The sequence below is a fragment of the Felis catus genome, chromosome E3 (genome assembly GCF_018350175.1).
Source record: "Felis catus isolate Fca126 chromosome E3, F.catus_Fca126_mat1.0, whole genome shotgun sequence".
Lineage (NCBI taxonomy): Eukaryota > Metazoa > Chordata > Mammalia > Carnivora > Felidae > Felis > Felis catus.
The window spans coordinates 34,123,247-34,145,962 of NC_058383.1; positions in this window are offsets into that span (position 1 = coordinate 34,123,247).

The following is a 22,716-nucleotide window of genomic DNA, read 5'->3' on the forward strand; positions in this document are numbered from 1 at the left end:
AGGGGGAGGAGCCCCCCTGGTGTCGGTCTTCTCTGGGTGGGTGGCTCCTTTACAGAAGTGTTGTTTCATCTCCCTCACCCTTGTCCCTCCTTGCCTTTCTTCCTTCTCCTCTGCTCCGCACATCCAGCCTCTCTCACTTGCTCTCAGAATTAAAAGGGAATGGCCTGGCAGTGCTGACACTCTCGCAGCCTCAAACACTCTGGTTGGTCTGGGCTGATGAGCCTTGGACGTTCGGATGGTGGTGCCGCAGGGAGTTTCGGTCCTCACCCTCTGTGGGCTGGGACGCCGCCAGTGAGAATAACATCAGGCGGCTGGATCACCTTTAGATTCAGCAGGAAAAAAAAAAACACAATCGGGATCTTCCTCTTTGTGGAAGTGAAAAGACATCAGTGAAGGGCGGTGGACGGATAAAATACATGAGCAGATCCCACAGGAAGACTTTACCTCGTGGTGACTGGGAGTAGAGATTAAGAGTGTCACCTCTGGAGGGGAGGTTCGAATCCCAGCTCCACCACCGGGAGACTGATTTCAGCTCTGAGACTTGTTTTCCCCATCTGTGAAATGGGATGCTCAGTCCCTACGCCCCAGTGTGCGAGTAAGTGTCCATCAGACTGAACCCTCTGTGCTCCACGTTTTCAGCTGGAGCTCTAGCTTGGCGAGGTCAGGCAGGTCCCGTGAATATCTCTGTACTTCAGGTCTCTTGAAGGTAACACAGGAGCACGCAGGTACCTGCCTCATAAAGCTGGGGGATTTGGAGCACTTAGATCAGTGCCTGGAATATGTGTCCTGTGTCCAGGCATGTGTCCTGTGTTAGATGTGGCAGTGAAGTTGTCATCAGGATTCTTTGTTTGCAAATGACAGAAACCCGTTTCTTTTTCTTTTTTTAAATTTTTTAAATGTTTGTTTATTTTTGGGAGAGACAGAGTGTGAGCGGGGGGGCGGGCAGAGAGAAACAGAGAGAGAGACAGAGAATCCGAAGCAGGCTCCAGGCTCTGAGTTGTCAGCACAGAGCCCCATGAGGGGCTCGAACTCATGAACCGCAAGATCATGAACTGAGCCACCTGGACGCCCCGAGGAACCCACTGTAGAACCTGACAGTGCAGGTGCATAGTGGGGCTTCCTGAATTCCTTTGCCTGCCTCTTTCCGTAGCCAGAGAGGCGGGAAGAGCATCACAGAAATAATGGAAAGCTTCTCCAAGCACATCCACCGGAGACCTGCCTCCCTCCAGGACCCCAGGAGCTCTAAAGCAAACGCAACTCGAGAAACCCCGCTCCTACCACTTAGTAATTAGGCGGTGATTGTTGTTTATCTGTGCGCTCCAGTGTAACTCCCTCTGCCCGAGGCTGGTGCTGGAGCTGGGGAAATACAATTTCCTCCAAACTAATTTAGTTTTAAGAGGAAAATGAAAGTTTAAAGTAGTTTAATGTTTCGGCAAAACCATAATGGCCGGAGAAGATTGGACGATGTGAACCAATAAAGTGCCCTAATTCTGATAATAACTCAGGTCTCAACTCTTCTGCACATCAAAACCCATCCCGATGCTGACATTGTGCACAGGCAGGTCCAGCGGATGGTCAGACCATTGTTCTTGTTTATTTCATTTTCCTTTTTTGTTTTTGTTTTTTTTTTAATAAACGGCTTCACTTTTGACTTTAGGAGAGCCTTAAGGACACAGCTGTCTAGTTACACCCTAGGAGATACCCCTGTAGTATAGGCATTTCTCGTCCATTCAGGAGTTTTCCTCAGACCAGGAATCCTCCCGGGTCAGAATCCCATCCTTGGGTAGAAACATGGACCATAGTTGTTGACAAGGCCCGACAACTAGCTCTAAAATGTGAAACCTCGGGGTGCCTGGGTGGCTCCGATGGTTGAGCGTCTGACTGCGGCTCAGGTCACAATCTCAGGGTTCATGAGTGTGAGCCCCGCATTGGGCTGCGTGCTGACAGCTCAGAACCTGCTTGGGGTTCTCTGTCTCCCTCTGTCTCTGCCCCTCCCCAGCTCTCTCTCCTCTCTCTCTCAAAAATAAACAAACATAAAAAAATATAACGTGAAACCTCAGGGAGCCTCAGTTTGCCATTTATAAACTAGCATGAGAAAGATCTGCGGGGTTTTTGTAAGAGTTACATACGATGATGGGAGGGACCTGGACGGTCAGAGGAACAGCCAAGAAAACAACGTCCGTTCGTTCGCCACGTTTCCTGAGTACCTATGGCGGGGCTGGCATCAGTGCGGGGTCTAAGGATTCATGAATCCCTAACACATCGGGGACAGGTCTTAGCACCCAGTAACATCTGTCACTTTGCCTGCCGTCACGTGATTCTGTCTCAGCCAGTTAACTTTGTAAACGTTTTAAACCAAATTCCAGCAAAATGTTTCTCTTTCTCACCCGTTGTACCTTATGTGCATTTCCCCCCATTCTTTTGCCTGGAAAACTCCTATTCGTTCTCCAAGGTAAGGCTCGGATTTCCTTTGTTCTACCGAGCCTTCTCTGATTGCTCATCCATGGTTCCTTGTTTCCCGCACTCTCCTGTCACAGCCCTGTGTTCCTATCCCTGTGATCCACCGTATTTTAGTTGCAGTGTAGCTCCTCACGTGTTTTACCGCAGTGTGAGCGGGCCATGTCTTCATCTTCCTGGCGTGTAGACGTCTGATACGCGTCTGCTCCATGAATGGCTGGCCTAGGAACGGAAGACACACGACCCGCGGGTCACTACTCTCCATTCCCTGCTTATGACAGGCATCACTAATCAATCGGCGGCAGCTCAGAATTTGCCTCAATCCAGGGCCAGGGGACACTCCCAACCCGGTATAGTTAGCATGGGGGTGGAGACAGAGGAGCTTTTCATTAGTGTTTCCTTGAATCCCTGGATATGGTGCCCAATAATCTGTTATGGAAAATAAAAGGTTGGAGTCATTTTGGGGAGGGCTAAACACTGGAACTGAAAAATCTAGGCATTGCTGCTTTGAGTTACTCACATGGGGTGAAGGTGCATAACTTGGTGTTTTGTACACTCCTTTGGAAAATACTACAAAAAGTGGGGAAAGAGGACGATGACCCAGGCAGCATCCCTGTTCCTCCCAATTCCATGGGCTCCTCAGCTCGATGAGGTGATGCTTCACATTTCCGATTGTGGATCCCACACCCCAAAGATCCTGTCATGAGAATTCTTTCATGTTCTTCCATTTCTTTATGTTTAGACATATATCAGTCGTAGCGATCTCTTCCTACAGTGGTACTTTTATTTTATTTTTTTTTATTAAAAAAAAATTTTTTTTTAACGTTTATTTATTTTTGGGACAGAGAGAGACAGAGCATGAACGGGGAAGGGGCAGAGAGAGAGGGAGACACAGAATCGGAAACAGGCTCCAGGCTCTGAGCCATCAGCCCAGAGCCCGACGCGGGGCTCGAACTCACGGACCGCGAGATTGTGACCTGAGCTGAAGTCGGACGCTTAACCGACTGTGCCACCCAGGCGCCCCTGCAGTGGTACTTTTAAAATCTCACAGTATCTCGGGCACCTGGGTGGTTCAGCCGGTTAAGCATCTGACTCTTGGTTTTGGCTCAGATCACAATCTCATGCTTCTTGAGATTGAGCCCTGCATTGGCCTCAGCAATGGCAGTGTGGAGTTGGCTTGGGATTCTCTCTCTCTCTCTCTCTCTCTTTTTCTCTCTCTCTTCTCCTCCCCTACTCACACACTCTGTCTCAAAATAAATAAATAAACCTAAAAAGAAAATCTCACAGTATCTCTCAAGCCCCTCTTTGTTTGCCCGTAGTCACTGAGGATATTTATCATGCTTAAGCCAAGAAAATAGGTGGGTTGGATACAGCCAAGTGAAGAGAAATTCCCTGGCAAATATACACCTATTTTCAAAGTTGGGAAGCTGCTTCTGAGAGTGAATTCACAAAGGATCCCACACCACATGCCTTTCCCACCCCTTGGTGGATTTGGGTTTTCTTTAAACAGAGAGTCAGAACTTCAATGCCTGGCCCGTTATATCTGACATGTCCTCTCAGCGTGCACCCCAGGCACAGCCTGCCTTCCTTCTCTGTCTCTGCTTCCCTTCCCTCCATCATCCCAACCTCCAGTTACCTCCGTGTCCAGTTGTTCTGAACAAGTGACAGCAAGGAGATGCCAGGTGAGATTTGGGAAAACCGTTGAGAACAAATGACGAGTTGACAAGGGTGTCAGATAGGCAGCGGTGTGATTGAGTGAGGGAAAAGAAGAGGAAAATGGATTCCTCTCTGCTGTTAATTTTATTTTCCCCTGAGTGCAACAGGCCATCTGGTCTACCAGACAAGAAGGAAGGAGCTGACCTTTGTTAAGTAGTGATTATGCTATTGAGATTCTTTTTTTTTTTTTTTTTTTGAGAGAGAGAGAGAGTGCAAGTGAGTGAGGAGCAGAGAGAGAGAGAGAGAGAGAGAGAGAGAGAGAGAGGAGCAGGGCTCACCCGAAACAGGTCTCAAGAGAGAGAGAGAAAGAGAGAGAGAGAGAGAGAGAGAGAGAGAGAGAAGCAGGGCTCACCCGAAACAGGTCTCACGTTTTACCCGAAGCAGGGCTCGATCTCACCCGATGTGGGACTCGAACTCATGAACCATGAGATCATGACCTGAGCCTAAATCAGATGCTTAACCAACCGAACCCCCCAGGTGCCCTATTTGGACACTTTACACACATCATCTAATGGTTTCATTTGCTTCTTATAACCATGTTTTAACTTTTTGGTTTTTACAGCTAAAGAGACTGGGAATCAGAGATTTCTTCCCCATTCCTTCATTTCTTCAAAACCAGGGATTACTGAGGGTCTGTGGGGTGCCAGTCTTCATGCTGGTTGCTGGGGATATATCGGTAAATGAAACACTCACTTTCTGTGGCTTCATGGTACTTACAGTCCAGTGGTAGATATTAATCAAATAATCACAGGGATACATGTAAACTGACAGAGGCAATAAGTCCCACTAAGGAAAGGCAGACACCAGCCAAGTGAAGTCTCCTGTGCCATGCCTGGGGGAGCTTCTTAGAGAATGGGAAGTCTGGGCTGAGCAGGAGGCAAATATATAAATGTAAATAAAGGGGCGCCTGGGTGGCTCAGTTGGTTGAGCGTCCGACTTCGCCTCAGGTCATGATCTCGCGGTCCGTGAGTTCGAGCCCTGCGTCGGGCTCTGGGCTGATGGCTCAGAGCCTGGAGCCTGCTTCCGATTCTGTGTCTCCCTCTCTCTCTGCCCCTCCCCCATTCATGCTCTGTCTCTCTCTGTCTCAAAAATAAACATTAAAAAAAAATTAAAAAGAAATAAATGTAAATAAAGCCAGAAAAAGTTGGGGAAGAATTTTGCAGGCAGAGGAGACTGTCTTGTAGTAGGAAGAAACTTGGCATGTCAAAAAACGAACAAACAAGGGCGTTTGGGTGGGTTACTCTGTTAAACATCCAATTCTTGATTTCGGCTCAGGTCATGATCTCACCGTTCATGAGATTGAGCCCCGTGTCAGGCTCTACACTGACAGCATGTAGCCTGCTTGGGATTCTCTCTTTCTCTCTGCCTCTCTCTCTCCCTCTCTCCCTCTCTCCCTCTCTCTCTCCCTCTCTGCCTCTCTCTCTCCCTCTCTCCCTCTCTCCCTCCCTCCCTCCCTCTCTCTCTCCCTCTCTCCCTCTCTCTCTCCCTCTCTCCCTCTCTCCCTCCTCCTTCTCCTTCTCCTTCTCCTTCTCCTTCTCCTTCTCCTTCTCCTTCTCCTTCTCCTTCTCCTTCTCCCTCTCCCTCTCCCTCTCCCTCTCCCTCTCCCTCTCCCTCTCCCTTTCCCTCTCCCTCTCTCCCGAAATAAATAAATAAACTTTAAACAACAAACAGACTTAATGGAAACCAGGAGCTAGAGGATGAGTGAAGTGGGGCATAGTTGGAGGGGAAATCAGACACGTCTTTAACAGTGTAAAAATGTTCTCCCGGCAAAAATGTCATTGCTAGAACTTGGTGGCAAAAGATGCCTGTTGCCCACCGGAGTCCCTCGACATCTAGCCCTTAGAGGGAAGCCTGGCGTAGGGGCAGAGCTACAAATACGTAGAGCTGGTGGCTAGTGCTGTTAGCACACTCCTGCCCCCGCATCCCTCGTGGGGGGCGCCCCTCACTTGCCCTCCCTGGGCTGCCTCTGGCTGGCCTCTGCCCCCCGAGGCTGCCCCTTTCCGTGATGACTTTGCTTGGAGGAGGCTGGCTGCAGGAGGCAGCGCGTTTTGGGAAAATGAGCCATGATAAGATCTGGGTCATTATTCTTAAGATCATTGGGACATTCTAGAAAAGTTTTGACATGAAAAGACATATTTTAGAAAGATCATTCAAGGTTTGAGGGGATAGCAAGGGTGCAAGCAGGTGGCGGGGGGGAGGGGCGCCAGGTCATCCGGGTGAGAGGGACTGGTGATTCGGGGGCGCAGGGGTGGAGAAGAGCACATGGGTGCCAAATGTTGTATTAGCTGCTGTTGCAAGGGCTTTTAGGGTGGGTTGGATAGAGAGGGCCCCAGGGACAGACACGTTCTTCAGAATCCAAGTTGTGTATGGTCTTGTCCGAGGGGCGGAAGAAGGAGGTCAAGGACAGAGCTCTGTCAAAAAGGAAAAGAAGTCTTTTGAGAAAGAAGAGAGTGGAAACCAGAGACAGGGGGAGGTCAGGGAGGGGCAGGGTCAAGAAAGCCAAGGGGGAGAGGGCTCTCGGTCGAAGGAAACACGACACTGAAATTCCACGAGAAGTCAGATAGGAGAAGTGACCATGATACCTGGAAGCCAGGATGTCCCTGATGGTCTTGGGATGATCTCATTTCTACCCCCGTATGAGCCAAGAAAGGTCCACATTCTCCCCCAAATACACATTAGCTTTTAATATGTGTGTTTTCAGTCATTCAAGTCCTGTATAATGGCGTTTACCCTCTTGAGTGGCTTGAGAGCCAGGCCCTATTAGTGAAAATATCCCCACCAGTCACAGATACTCTAAAAATCCTGCCTCTTTTTTTCTCCACACCAGTGCTTTTCAACTCTAGATGCACATATAACTCTAAAAAAGTACCCAAAACAGGGCTCTATTCCCTTCTGAATTCAGTAAACATATCTGGTGACGGAGCCTGAGTTTTGTTTTGTTTTGTTTTGTTTTACACTGTTTTTTAGGACGATCAACTAGGGTTGAAAAATCACTGTTCTCAACTCGTCCCCTCTTCAACAGACACGGGAGTATTTCTTTTGGAACTGGACACTAGTCTGCTATTGCTGTGTAACAAAGACCCACACGTGTAATGGCTTGAATGTGATATGTATTATCTCATTGTTTCTGTAAGTCAGAAGTCCGGGCATGGCTGAGCTGGGCTCTCTGCTCCAAGGCTCATAAAGTGTTGGCCGGGCTGGATCTCCTTTCTGGATCTTGGAGTCTTCTTCCAAGCTCATTTGGGTGTGTTGACAGATTTTAGTTCCTTGTGGCTATAGAACTGAGGCCCTCATCTCTTAGAGGCTGAGGCTGTCTCACTCTGTAGACAGTTTCCAACGTGGGTGTTTGTTACTTGAAGGCCAGCAGGAGAGTGTCTGCTATTGTTTCATGTCTCCTACTCTAGACACTTAAAAAAGAAAAGAAAAGAAAAGGGCAAAAAAGAAAAAAAGACTTCACCTGATTAGGCCAGACCCACCCAGAATAGTCTCCTTTTTTAGTAACTCAGTGTTAACTGATTAGTGACCTTAATTGTATTTGCACAATCTCTTCACCTTTGTTATGCAATGTAACCTAATGGGCTGAATTAACTGAATATTTATGTCCCCTCCCCCCCATAATTCATCTATTGAAACCCCAATCCTGACGTGTTCATATTTGGAGGTGGAGGCTTTGGGGGGGGGGGGTGAATGGGATTAATGCCCTTACAAGAAGAGGCCAGAGAGTTAGCATTGTTTCCACCCTGTGAGGGCACAACGGGAAAACCGCTCTCTGCAAACCAGGAAGTGGTTCTCCACAGATACCAAACCTGCCAGCCTTTCGATCTTGGGACTCCCCAGCCTTCAGAGCTGTGAGAAATGACTGTTAAGCCGCCCAGGCTATGGTAATTTGTTATGGCACCTGAGAGGACTCAGAGACCATCCGGTCATATTTATGGTTCCTACTCACATTTAAGATGAAGGGATGATACAGTATGTCTACAGTCATGGTCTGGAATCTTGGGGGCCATCTTGGAATTCTGCCTTCCACAAATTAGTATAATGGTTATCATAATGGTTCTCAACCCTGGGCAGTTTTTCTCCCTGGGGCACATGTGACAATGGTTGTCATCTCCATGTCATGGAGGTTGTGTACTATTGGCATCTACTGGGGACACTGCTAAAGACCTCACAATGCACAGGACATCCCCTCAAAGACAGAATTATCTGGCTCCAACCACTGGTAGTGCTGAGAAACACTGAAATAGAAGAAGGAGGAGGAGTTTTGGGAAGAGGTCCACGAGGGTATTGGAGGATGGTCAGCTGTGTGGATTCCATTCCTTATCTGGCTCTATAATGTGCCTTTCGTTAGACAGGAGATGGTCAGAAGCTTAGGAACCATTTCTTTAGAGTATTTTCAGACTCTGCAGAGGTGGGGTTAGTCCCAGGATTAGAGAAACGTGATCCTCTGCCTTCTAATGAAATGGAGCAGTGCTCGGTTCCCTCTCTCCCTGAACCCTGCAGGACTGAAAGCCATGGGGCCACTGGAAAGGGAATTCTTGGTGCGGACGTTTGTATTGGCTGCAGTGAAGTCTTTCTGGTGGGTCTCTTGCCATTGGGTGTGGACCTGAGTGATCTGAAGGAGAGGACCGAAAGGCATGTTTAGCTTGGTGACTCCGGCTGATGTGCTGCTTTGTGGGCTCAAGTGGGACTGCAAGAAATTTGTAACAAGAGGTCACTTCAAGTGGGGTTGATTTCCAGCCATCAGGCTGGAGGGAACCCACATACCCTGACCTGGGCACTGGAAGGACATGTGTTAGTTGTAAGGAAAGGCACATCAAAACCAATGATGGAGTGAACTTCACACACCTAGGATGGCTATATATATATTTTTAAAAGTATTTTAGTTTTGGGAGAGCACAAGCAGGGGAGGGGCAGAGAGAGGGGGACAGAGGATCTGAAGCAAGCTCTGCGCTGACACGCTGATGACAGTGAAGCCGATGTGGGGCTCGAACTCACAAATCCTGAGATCATGATCTAAGCCCAAGTTGGATGCTCAACTGACTGAGCCATCCAGGTGCCCCGGCGATAAAAAGCATATTAGCGGTTGCCAAGTTGGAAGGAGGAGGGAATGGAGAATGTACCCTGGAGAGTACAGGGATTCTTTTTGGGGGAGATGCAGAATGTTCTGGAACTAGATAGTAGGATGGTTGCACAACTTTGTGAATCTAATAAAAACCATGGAGTTGTAAACTTTGAAAAGGGTACCTTTTATAGTACATGAATTATATCTTTTTTTAAAAAGATATAATTTTTAAAAAAATTATAATTTTTTAAATTTATTTTTATAAATAAATTTTATAATTTATTTATTTTTGAGAGAGACAGAGACAGAATGCGAGTGGGTAAGGGGCAGAGAGAGAGAGAGACAGAGACAGAGACAGAATCCGAAGCAGGCTCCAGGCTCTGAGCTGTCAGCACAGAGCCCGACGTGGGGCTTGAACTCATGGGCCATGAGGTCACGACCTGAGCCGAAGTCGGACGCTCAGCCGGCTGAGCCACCCAGGCACCCCTGAATTATATCTTAATAAAAAAATAATTTTAAAACATTTAATGTAATCTTTTTTTGTGGTCCACGATACTGAAGTCTGAGACAGCTCAGCTCTGTACCGGAAGTCACGATTTCCAGGGGGGCTCTTGACCCTTCCCATAACAACCTGATTAGAAGCTTGGATGTACTCCAGCCTGTGTGTTCCTGGATCCCACTGCTTCTTTCTTATGAGCACCCACCTTCCTGATTCATGCCCCCCCATCTAAACCTTTGTATTATAATCTATCTGTACAGGGGAGTACTTAATAGTCCCTCTGCCTGCTTCTCAGCTTGGTATGCCTACATAAATAAATAAACTGCGTGTGTGTGTGTGTGTGTGTGTGTGTGTGTGTGTGTGTGTGTTTGTATAAACAGATTACCTTGCTGGACTGTGAGATGCTCAAGGGCAGGGTATCCATTAAGATACTTTCTGTTGCAAGTGATCCCAAAACCAATTTTCTACTCATTAGACAAAAAGAAAGTCTAGAGACTTGAGCCCACCTAGGGCTGAGTTCTTCTTCCCACGTTTTGGCTCTCCTTTATTGATCGTTGCTGGAGATTCGATCTCCAAACCTTTTCAGGTTCAGCTCTGGGGCTGAGTGCATGCATGGTGCTTTCTCCTGAGAGTCTAGCTCAGCTCCAGGGTTTAGCTCTGGATGGCTCTTCCCACGAACCTGTCTTCATGGGCAGGAGGATGGGGGAGGGCCACGAATGGCTGGAATGAGATCTCACCTCCATCTCTTCCATTGCTGGCCCTGAGGGAGTTTCAGATTGACCCCAGGAGCTGTGGTGGAGGAATAGGAAAGTGGGTGGTTTCCAGGGGGACACTGGGGAGGTGTGGTCTAAAGAATAGGAGACAGATATGGAATGGTAAAAGCAAGTGTCCACCACAGTTCATATCTGTATTGCTGATACTCAGGACAGGACAGGCATTCAGCAAACATCCATTGAATTAAATACAACTCTGATATACCAGCTCCCAAATCACCATCTGCAGGAAAGAATGAAACGCTTTGCGAGTTGGACTGACCAGGGAAGACATATGGTATTAAACCCTCAGGGTACTTGGGATTAATACCCTCAAAGCACGCTCTGATTGCTATTTTGACATTTCTTTTAAACCAAAGAATGGATTCCAGATATTCTGAAAGTCCAAATCAGTGGGTCCCCAGTCTTTCCGTTTGGTGACATAGCTGTGGCCACTCTTCTCACATTCACTGGAAGCCATAGGCTTTTTCTTTAGCAAATGTTACATCGTACAATAATTTACCTGGGATCTTGGGAGTTCCTTGGCCCTCCGGAGTCCCAAGTTAAGCAGCTTCCTGGTGAATATTTACCAGCACTGGGTTTTGTATCTATCACGATTCCCTATTGTTTTCAAAATCTTTCCTCTTGGAACTACCGTGACTCAGGACTAGAGGGCATTGTGTACCTAGAAACCACATCAGACACAGTGTGGGAGCGCCTTAGATTTTCACACAAAAAGGCTTGTTCGCTGCTCAGTTAACAAGTAAGCCCTTCCCTGCTCCCAGGAGGGAATGAAGTCAGCCCCCTGTGAAGAAAGGGATGGTGATAAGGGGAGTAGGGCTGCCTAAATGTTTCCCTCATTTGTATGTTGATGAAATGTTGGCAATCTCCCTAGAGTTCAAGTGCCTGGTTTGGATTGATTTCCCAGCAAGGATCCTGGTGTGTTGGGATGTGCAGCATATTGGGAGCACGAGAGGCTCAAAGTTCCAGCCCTCCTCTGGCTTCCCGTGGGATCTCAGGAAGTCCCCTTCCCTTCTCTGTACGTCTGTGCTCTTACTTGCATGAGGTAGGGGTGAATCAGCTGCTCCCAGACAGTGACGGGGTGTGATGCCTCTCAGGTTCAAATGTTTCAGGAGTGGGGGAGAGAGGCAAGGAGAAAAGGTGCCACCAAGGAAGAGCACGGCCAGACTTGGAAATGAATGCATCAGGCGGTCCCAGGAGGATTGGGGCAAAACAGATCCAGTGAACGCACGTGGGGGAGGCCCCTGCCAGGGGAAGGCCCCTGCGCGGCAGTGAATGTCTTGTGTATGAATGCAGCCTGCTTATCCCCAAGGACTTACCACAGCAGGCAGCCTCCAAGAAGGCCCCAGCGATCCCCACCTCCTTGTGGAAGCCCCTCCCCCTGAGTGTGATCACCCCGGCGGCGGCTTATTTCTAATTAACAGAATAAGGGGAAAGTGCCAGATTCACTTTGGAGACTAAGTGACAAAGAGAGAGATGGGAAATCCGTCTCGGGGCCCTCTTTTCCTGTAGCTTTTTGCTCTGATGACTCTAATGCCTTGTGGAGAGCTGCCCCCTAGAGAGACCGTTGTGGCAAGGAGCTGAGGAAGGTGCCTGGCCAGTGGTCAGGGGGGAAACTGATGCTCTGGGCCCACCAGCTCACACAGAACCGAGTCCTGCCAGTGGCCACACGAATGAGCTTGGAAGGGGTTCCTCTTCCAGTTGAACCTTCAGAGTAGGCTGCTCCGCGAGACCTAAAGGCAGAGGGACCCATGATGATGTTGGGACACACTCCTTCACAGGAGTCAGAAGCACAGTGCAGGCTGGGGGACTGGAGCCATTTCCAGGGAAGCCAGAAAAGCAGCTGATGAATCCCCCTGGGGCATCCGGGGACTCTGCTCAGCTCGCCTGCCTGAGGAGACGTGCCTGCGGCAAGGTCAGGAGGAATAGGATTTTCCTTCCCTCCTCCTCTCAGCCCCCCTCACCCGCCTCCCAAACAGGTACGTTCAGCCAGGAAGGCACGCCTGAGGCTGCACCTGCACAAACTGTGAGCTAATGTTTGTTTCTTAAGCTGCTAAATTTTGGGGTTATTTGCTACAGAGCAGTAGGGGACTGATGCAACTATTAAAGCAGTGACTTTCAACCTGCTGTCCTTGCTTGAGGTGTGGCTTTGGGTAAGTCTCCTCACCTGTCTCAGCCTCTCTTTTATCACAGGACTGTCAGGAGGTCTGAGTGAGGTCACGCCTGAAAAGTGTTTGCACAGTGTTTGGCCCATGAGCCATACATGGCAAGAACTGTCACTGCCATCTCTGTCATCATCATCATCACCGAAGGAATCCACTGGTAGAGGGGTGGAAGCTCATCGCTGTTAAAAGAGAAAATTGATAGAAGGATCTTTGCTGTCCCTCCAGGAACAGACGCTACAGCTGTGTGCAAGTGACTGGCCAATCAGAAGTCTGTGTCCTCGGGCGATGACGATTGGTCCGAGGGGGCGATGTTGACCTGAAAGAGTACTTACAGTCTTTTCCTGAGATTGACCTGGGGCTTGTGGGAGAAGCCTTCCGGAAGGGGGCAGATATCTTAGCAGCTCGAGCCTCAGCGAGAGAAATCTTGTAACCTGTTCTCACAAACAGAGGCCATCAGTAATTTCCAGCAAAGCTCTTTGATATTTATTTTATTTCCATTAGAGTTAAATTCCAGTGATTAATGAAGCCTTAAACAAAAATCCCTGAAGAAACAAACACAACAACAGAAGGGGAACCCTGCTAAAGCCCTCCTCCAAAGTCTTCCCGCAAATAATCTCTCACAGTTTAATTGGCCCTTTTAGGTAAAACCTCTCACTGTTGCAACAGAAATTGGCTCTTTTGACTTCAGAAAGTGCTCAGAGCTGATTATCTCTGAGGGCTGAGACCCGAGGGCAGATTGTACTGCGAGTCCTTTTATCTCTCCCTGTCCTGGAAAGCCAGAGAAGGGCAGGGAATCCGAGGATGGGCGGTTAGGAAAGCCTCTGGACGCCCACCTTCCCCAGGAGTCTGGTAGAAGCCTTAGTGATACTGCTGGTCTCTAGGCACATGTGTCCCTCCTGGGTGGCCAGGATGGGCGATGGCGGGTTGCCAGGAAGCTGATTTGTAGAATAATCCAACGATAAATTCCCTCCTTGGAAACGAGGGACGACCTACGCAGGTTTATTTATTTATTTATTTTTAAAGAGGTAAAGCAGGAGTTTGATTTTGGACTTGTTGAACTCGGGATATCTCAAAGACGTCCAAGGGGCAGCATCACACCCATTATTGGCTGGGTGAGTCTGTAGGTCATGGGCCAGTCTGGCTGGATGGACATTTTTGGGAGTGACCGGTGTTGGGGAGGGGGGGGCGTATGGAGCCGGGGCACTGGCTGGGACCAGGGGGCGAAGGAAAATCCTATTCCTCCTGACCTTGCCGCAGGCACGTCTTCTTTGGTAGGTGAGCTGAGCAGAGTCCCGGGGTGCCCCAAGGGGGTTCATCAGCGGCTTTTCTGGCCTCCCTGGAAATGGCTCCAGTCCCCCAGCCTGCATTGTGCTTCTGACTCTTGTAAGGGAGTCTGTGTCCCAACAGCAGGACTGTGCAGGAAGGAGAGGAGGCTCATTGCTGGCTGTGATGGTTCATTTTATGTGTCAACTTGACTGGGCTCAGGAATGCCCAAATAGCTGGTTAAACGTTGTTTCTGGGTGTGTCTGTTGGGGGTGTTTCTGGAAGAGAATTGCCTTTGACTCAGTAGACTGAATCTCCCTCCCCAGCGTAGGTGGGCATGACGCAATCTAATGAAGGTCCAAAGAGAACAGAAAGATCGAGGGTGAACTCTCTTCTCTCTTCTTGAGCTGGGAAGTCCATCCTTTCCCTCACTTCTGCTTTTCAAACTTGTGGCCCTGACCTGGGAGGTACATCATTGGCTCCCCTAGCTTTCAGGCCTTGGGGCTTGGTCTGATCATACCCCTGTCTTTCCTGCTTTTCCTGCGAGCAGATGGCATATTGTGGCATATCTCAGTCTCCATAACCTTGTGAGCCCATTCCCAGGCATATGCTATGGGTTCTTTCTCTGGAGAACCTGGCCTAGTACAGACCCTGGTACCCAGAGTGGTTCTACAGGGACAGATTTTGAAGGATGAGTTTCCTGAATTGTTTCTGGACTTTCTGGAATTGGCTCTCTGATCTGATCGGATTCAAAGATGCTAATGACTATTTCCAGCAGCAGAGGGAATGCCAGTCGTCCATGGTGTGGCCTGTTCACAGCACGAGACAACATACCTGGGCAGTCCTGATCAGGCATTTAGAAGATGTAAGCAGCTAAGCAACTCGGGACATGGTACCTTTGAATGTTTTTGGAAAACTAAGGAATACAAGGACGTCAGTTGGTTGCTCCTAGTGTTGATGGACAAAGTGGTGAGAGAGAAGGATGAGCTCAGGGATTCCAATCCCCAGCTCAAGGGCCACAGAAATGATCTCGGAGCTTCTCCAAGTGCCCTGAGGGAGAGCCTTAATCTCCTGCAGCTGCAGGGCTGAAGTTTCAGCAAGTCAAATGTGCAAAGCAAGTTGAACTGCGAACAGTGATGAGTGATGGCATTGCTTGGGAAAGAATGGGATCCTCTAAGTTGGGAGGGGGACACACGGGAAGACCCTGATGAAGCTGGGGACGTTAAGCCCCTGAAGTCTGATCGGTCTCCGCCAGTGCAAGAGGTCTCGCCATCCCCATTGGAGGTGGCCTCCCGCTACCACCCCCAGTGACAAAGCTTCTCTCCCCACAGTGGTTTTAGCCTTCCCACCTCCAGCTGAAGGGATTAACCCTGCATCTCCTGAAGAAACGGACATGACTTCCCCTGTGCATCCACAGATGGCAGGGCAAGACCATGCCGATTCTCCTCTGGACCCACCCCTGCCACCCCTCTGCTTCTACACCTGTACCTAGGCTCATTGCTCAGTAGGCCTCTAATGGTGAGGTTGAGCGTGACCCGTGATGAGTTCGGTTGCACTCTGAAAGAACTCCTTGAGTTTTCTCATTTATAGAAGCTGAAATCTTACACATGTGTGGGAATGGCTATTAAGGGATAATGGTGGAAGATAAAATTGGATCAGGCTGAATTTATTGATATGGGCCCACAAAGCAGATCTTCTGCATTTAATGTTGTAGCTCAGAATGTTAGAAAGGGCTCTCACAGTGTGGTTGGTTGGTGGATGAAACGTGGACCAAAAGATGAACCACTGTGAGCAAATCGGAAGCGCCCCAAATCTTGGATTCAGAGGTAGAGGGGATTGGGCTGTTAGAGTAGATTTGTCATTTAAGACGTGCTCAGGGGCGCCTGGGTGGCGCAGTTGGTTAAGCGTCCGACTTCAGCCAGGTCACGATCTCGCGGTCTGTGAGTTCAAGCCCCGCGTCGGGCTCTGGGTTGATGGCTCAGAGCCTGGAGCCTGTTTCCGATTCTGTGTCTCCCTCTCTCTCTGCCCCTCCCCCGTTCATGCTCTGTCTCTCTCTGTCCCAAAAATAAATAAACGTTGAAAAAAAAAAAAAAAAAAAAAAGACGTGCTCAGCCATCATGGGAAGGCCCAGAAGACACACCCTTTACTGATATTTTGAGAACTGAGTTTGTTGGGGAGCCCTAGCGTCCTTGGAGAGCTTGGTGATTGCTGTTCTTTGTAGGTTGGACCTTATGGAAGGAGCCATGACCATCCAATGGAAAACCTAAATGCAGTGGGAATAATTGGATCTTGAGGTGGCAGGAGCCAAATGGCAGCACTCAGCCACCCAAGGCAGGGTGGGCATGGTGATGGGATGGACAACAGAGTCAAGACATCAGTCAGAATAGTCTGACTCACCCAGACCTCTGGGGTTGGCTCCAAGTACGGTGTCCCTCGAAGTACGGTAGATGGGAAGCCTGTTGAATCTTACCTGATCTGTCTAAGCAGAATAGTTCTGGGTCAAGTGAGCAAAAGTCTAACTCAGATCATAAAACAGAGACCCAGTCCCTCAATCAAGTCCCAGATTTGAGCCTTTTTACAGACCCAGAGCCCCTCAAATGAAGGGGAGGCTGGGCTCTCTCTCGAGGGGGTACCCAGTACCCAAAATCTGCAGTGTAAGTCTTTCTTCCAGCCTTCCCCCAAGGGACCTAGAGCCTTTTACCATGGTCACTGTGCCCTGGGGAAAAGGAAACAATCAGACATTTTGGGAATGACTGGACACTAGCTCTGAAATGACATCAATTCTGAGAGAACCAAATATCACTGTGGTCTCCAGTCGGAGGAAGGGCCTTGGAGGTCAGGTAGGCAATGGACTTTCAGCTCAGGCCTGCCCCACAGTGGGTCCAGTGCATCCCCAAACCCATCTTGCGACTCTTCCCCAGCTCCAGAGTGCATGAGTAGTGTAGACATACCTGGCAGGTGGCAGAATCCTCACAGTGGTTCTCTGATCCCCTTAGAGATGCTTGATCCAACCCTCTGTCTAGCTACCCTGGGTCATGGAAGAAAGGATGGCCTATTCAACAAACATTTAGTGAGCACCTACTATGTCCCGAGTACTGTCTTTATGACACCAAACATCTCAGCCAAGAAAATCATTCTGCAGGAGAAGACAAAGTCCCCAGGCCCAATTTTGCCATTTGGGAGGTGGGTGAATATGGGGCAAGTTTTTAAAACTCCAACCCTGTTAGCAGATCTGTAACATGGGGATGATAACCTTGTCTCCCTCCTGGGGGTGAGATAAGGTCCAGGGAAAACTCTCTGTAAAAAACTCTCTGTAACTGATTGTTCCTATTTCCCGTTACCATGGACCAGGCAGAATGTTCTATGCTTTGCTTCTGCTGTTGCGTGCTGCTTACTTGTGTCATCTCAAGGCCATCTGACCCAGCTCCGCTGTTTGACAGATGATAGAAAGGTCTTGCTCAAGGTCATAGCATGCATGATTTTTGGCCATAGAAATTAATGGATGCCAAACTCAGGTAGGCCCTTGGGGCTACCTGTAAATCTTTTTTTATTTGCTTTGCCATAGATTATCCCATTTGCTCTGCGTAGCCAATCCAAGTGGTAGATGTTACTGTTACCACCTTTGCGCAGATGAGGAAATGTTCAGAGAAGGCATTGAAAGGTGGCCTCGCCCTCACCCCCCAGCTTTCTGCATCTTCTCCGAGGTCCTGTGGCAGGTGATGTTTTCATTGTGCAGCCTGGGAAGCTGAGGCTTGGAAAGATTCAGCAAACTGCCTCAGATCTGGGGGAGAATGCAAGGCAGAGATGGGATTCATAGCATTCCCAAACTCCTGGTCTTGCACCTCAGTGATGTATCAGAAAGGCTAAGAGGTCCTGTCCTGGAAACGGGTGCAACCTTTTCCTCACCTGTCGAAAATGACAACTGCCAGCACCATGTGACCATCCCGTACCCCGCCTCCGTTCCCTGTCAGCCGGCTCGGCATTATTTTCCTCCTGAACGTGTGTCACCTTCCTGCAGCCTGCATGTGGCATTATTTATTTTGTGTATTGTCTTCATCCTCTTGACTAGAATGTCAGCTTTGTGAATGCAGATCCCCCCGCCCCAGCCCCGTTTTATCCCTTCCTGTATCTCCACTCCGCGAATGTGCCTGGCCCAAGATAGACATACCCATAATAATTCTGTCTGTGAGTCATTTCTGCTCTCCCACTTATAGCTGCCAACTTGCTCTGGTAAGTCGCTTACTCTCTCTGCACTTGGGTTTCCTCAATAGCAAAATGGAGAAAAATGGTGATGCCCCCCCCCCCCCACCCTTGTATGGTGGATGAGGGAGTTAACGCATACAAAGAGCTTAAAACAGAGTCAGGAATACAGTAGGTGCTCAAAAATGACTTACTGTTACATAATACATTGCATGCCAGTACTGTAGTGACACCAACTATCCCTTAATGGTTGTCTACAATGTCAATATTTGTTTGGTGCATATTATCTAATCGACTCTTGGGACAACCATCATCCTCACTTTGTAGATGAGGAAATGGTGGGATTAAAAGCCAGTGCATTTTGCCATCATGTTCTTAATTAGCATCCAGAGCAGGCACATTCATGGTACCCAACAAAGCCAACCTCTTCAGTTTTCCTTCTATGGAAAGGAAGTTCCCATTCATTACACTCAAAAGCTTTACAGAATCAGTGTTGGTTTGCAAAATGCCTCGTTGACATTCTCCCTTAATTAATGCCAGCCTTAATGTAAAGCCACATTAATAGGACCATTGTATCTGGAGGTCCTGGGCAAGGCAGTGTCCCGGACAATCTATTTATAGCCAAAGTATTTAAAAGTTTCCCTACAACCACCTTACCCTCTCCCCTCACCCCCTAAAAAAATACCAGTTTATACTAAATGCTGTTGCAAAATCAGATTTATCACCCAAGGGATTAAGAAAAACGAAGGACCAATTTAATGACAAGATTTAGTTCTTTATTTATCTTCTAGCATGTAAATTATAGATTGTCATAAATTTTTCATTCTTTGGGTGCCCACTACCTAATTCCCACAGAAAAAAAAAAAAAACAACAGAAGCCTGAATTACAAAGAGCAAGTGTCTCCTCTCTGGGCACAAGAGCCATCTCCTCTGCCTTCTGACGGACGATAATCTGTCAAAATGAAAAATTAATGGCCGCTCCCTTAATTCATCATTGCCTGCCTCTGTTCTATTAATGCCTTCCCCCCCTTCTTCCTCCCCCTGCCTCCCACTCTCCCCTCCGCCTCCACCCACCCCCATGGTGTGACTCCATTCACCAGCAATGAATTGGAGGCAGAGAACCGGTCTGGTGGTGGGAACAGAAAAGAGCAAATCAAATCCATCGACCTCTGGCCCCACAGAGCATCTGTGAAGTGGGAAAGGAATAACTGGGCTTTACTCATTAAGTACAGCAGGGCTCCATGACCTCATGGTGGATACAGCATTCGGACGCCCCTGAAGGCATCTTGGATGCTCTTCTCCCCCGTAGGACCTGTTGTGGGCACTGGTGGTGAGGGTGGTGGGTTTAAGTTGCAGTGTGTGTCCCTGTCATCAGATTCCCTGTCCCAGTGATGAGTCTGGAATGTGGTAGATCCGAGGGTCCCGCTTTATGGAGGAGAAGACGGAGCTTTCAAGAGGAGATGGGGGTTTGCTGAAGGTCACGTCACCAGCGAGATGGCACCATTCCAAAGTATGGGTGTCCAAGGCAGCTGGGCCATTGAGGCACCCTGTCCACCTTTCCTTTGTTCTGGACAGTCATCTCTCTTTCCTGATTCCCTTAAAGACTCCCTCGTGCACACTTCCATTCAATTGCCCTGAGTGTCGGTAGAAACCACATCTCATTGTAACAACCTCACCGTAATGACCATTTACGCCACTTTTCTGGACAGACGCTGGGTTTGGTTGCACCTCGCCGCTCACTCTGAAGTTAGGCTTGCCCGTATGGCATGCTTGGCCAGTGAAACATGAGCTGATCGTTTTCCTTTCCCACTGTGGAGGCAACCACTTGCGATGGAGGCCAGCCGCCATCAGCCTGGATCCTCCAGGGCCACACTGAGGACAACCTGGCTGACGATGTCGCCGTCTGCGGCATGAGTCAGAGGCAAGTTTGTCGTGTGGAGACCCTGAGATACCGGGGTCCTCGTCCCCCCCCCCCCCCCCAGCCCCTCAGTAGCTAAATTCCACTTATTCTGAGTCAGATTCATCGCGAAAACTGAGGTCAGCAGGCTCTTCCTACTCCAGCTTCCTGCAGATAGGTTTATATCGGAATCCGTCATCACCTCATTTCCTGCAGATTCCGCAAATGGGGTATCTCTTCTGTGAGACATACTTCCTTCTCCACTGTGATTAGGCTTTTCCCTTTCAGTGTTTCCCTCTGTGATGCTCAGCGACATCTCCTTTGTGAGATGCGGGGTATTTGCCACGCCAGACCTTGGCGGTGAGTCTGGCACTGCCCATTACATCTCCTCCTGGAGACACTGCGAACCTTGGCTTCCATGACTTCTGCTCTTGGGTTTGCTCACGCCTCTCGGCCAGGCCCCTCCTATCTCCTTGGATATATTTTTTTTCTCTAGCCTCTTTGTGTGTTTCTCTGCGTTCTGTCCTCCGTTTGTGTTCCTTTTTACTCCACATTTCATCCTTCTCCTGGTGTTGTCTCTGTATAATGCCTAGATCTTACCGCTAGCCTGTGTGCTTTTCCTAAAGCCTTAGACGTGCATTGCCACCTACCTACTGGTCACCTCCAGCTGACGTCTGTATGTTTGTCGACCTCAGCATGTCCAAAATTCATCGTATTCTCCCAGAACTTAGTTTTCCCTTTTTTTTTTTTTCCCTCTACCTCCTAGCTGGTAACATCACCATTGAGATCCAACCCCTCCCCTTTTCCAGAATCTCAATATATTTCTCTTATATTCTCTTTTTCCCCAGAGGATGAAGGGGACAGAGGGGTCAAAGGTGGACTCCAGTTGTCCAGCGTTTCAAGCTGCTTTTGTTTCCTTTTTGAAAGGCAAGAAATGAGTTATTTATGATCAAGGGAAGGAAACTTCCCCAAGAAAGGGGGGTTGGTGTGTGTATGTGTGTTCACCTGTTGCTTTCTGAGCTTGCAGACTTGACCGTGGTGGATTTGGGGAAATCCCCATACCCATCCGGGCCTCTCTCTGTTGATGACTGAGTGAATTGGATCCAGGGGGTCTCTGTGGGCTTTTTCTGCTCTGGTACCATGTGTCAGAACAGATACCTCGACAGTGCTCGGGCAGGCTCAGAATCCTTCACCCGCCTCGAGTTAAGAGGGAGGCGTGACTTTTGGGTTCAAAGTGTTGGTTATAAGGAGACATCTTCGTGGGATTGGGGTGCACGATGGGGTTCATCAGGCCTCAGGCCCGTGGGGCATGTCTTAGCTGCTCCCCTTAGAAGATGAGAGAGGGGCAGAGAGAATGTTCTGAGACGCGGAAGGGGGACTGGTCAGTCTCAACAACCTCGGGCCTGTGGGGTAACCATGAAACGTCACGGCCTGGGCCCAGCCTGTCCACAAAGCCTCTCACGTCCTTTAATGTGATGCCTCTCGGCAGCCAGCTCTTCATCACCGTGAGAAGCTGGCCACATGGGTGGTTGCAAATATTGGCAATTTTCAGAATCGCTTTGGAGAATGGTTTTTCTGTTCTTTGATTACAACCTTTTGATTATGCTCCACTAATCTACCGGTCCCGAGTCTGTCTGGCATTGGAGACTCTTCATGACCTGGTCCCTAGTCTTACCGTCCGCTACTCCTTCTGGTTACACCAGCATATGGATTTCCTTCCTTTCTTCCTTCCTTCCTTCCTTCCTTCCTTCCTTCCTTCCTTCCTTCCTTCCTTCCTTCCTTCCTCCCTGCCTCCCTGCCTCCCTGCCTCCCTGCCTCCCTCCTTCCTTCTCTACCTCCCTGTCTCTCTCTCTCTCTTCCTCCTCCCTTCCTGCCTTCCGCCTTCCTTCCTCCCTCCTTCCCTCCCTCTCTCTCTCTTTCTTCCTCCCTCCCACCCTCCCTCCCTCTCCCTTCTTCCCTCCCACCTCCTCCCTACCTTCCTCCCTACCTCCCTCTCTTTCTCTTCCTTCCTTCCTCCCTCCCTCCCTCCCTCCCTCTCTCTCTCCCTCCCTCTCTCCTTCCTTCCTTCTCTCCCTCCCTGTCTCTCTCTCTTCCTCCCTCCCTCCCTCCCTCTCTCTCCCTTCCTTCCTCCCTCTCTCCCTCCTCCCTCCCTCCTTCCCTTCCCTCCCTCCTTCCCTCCCTCTCTTTCTCTTTTTTCCTCCCTCCCTTCCTCCCTCTCTCTCTCCCTTCCTTCCTTCCTCCCTCCCTCCCTCTCCCTCCTTCCCTCCCTCCCTTCCTTTCTCCCTCCTTCCCTCCCTCCCTTCCTTTCTCCCTCCCTCCCTCCCTCTCTTTTCCTTCCTTCCTTCCTTCCTTCCTTCCTTCCTTCCTTCCTTCCTTCCTTCCTTCCTTCCTTCCTCCTTCCCTTCCTCCCTCCCTCCTTCCCTCCCTTCCTTCTTCCCTCCCTCCTTCCCTTCCTCCCTCCCTCTTTCTCTTCCTCCCTTCCTCCCTCCCTCCCTCTCCCTCCTTCCCTCCTTCTCTCCCTCCCTCTCTCCCTCTCTCCCTCTCTCCCTCTCTCTCTCCCTCTCTCTCTCCCTCCCTTCCTCCCTCCTTTCCTCCCTCCCTCTCTCTCCCTCCCTCCCTCCCTCTCTCTCTTTCTCCCTTTCTTTTTCTAATGTTTATTTATTTTGTGAGAGAGAACATGAGAG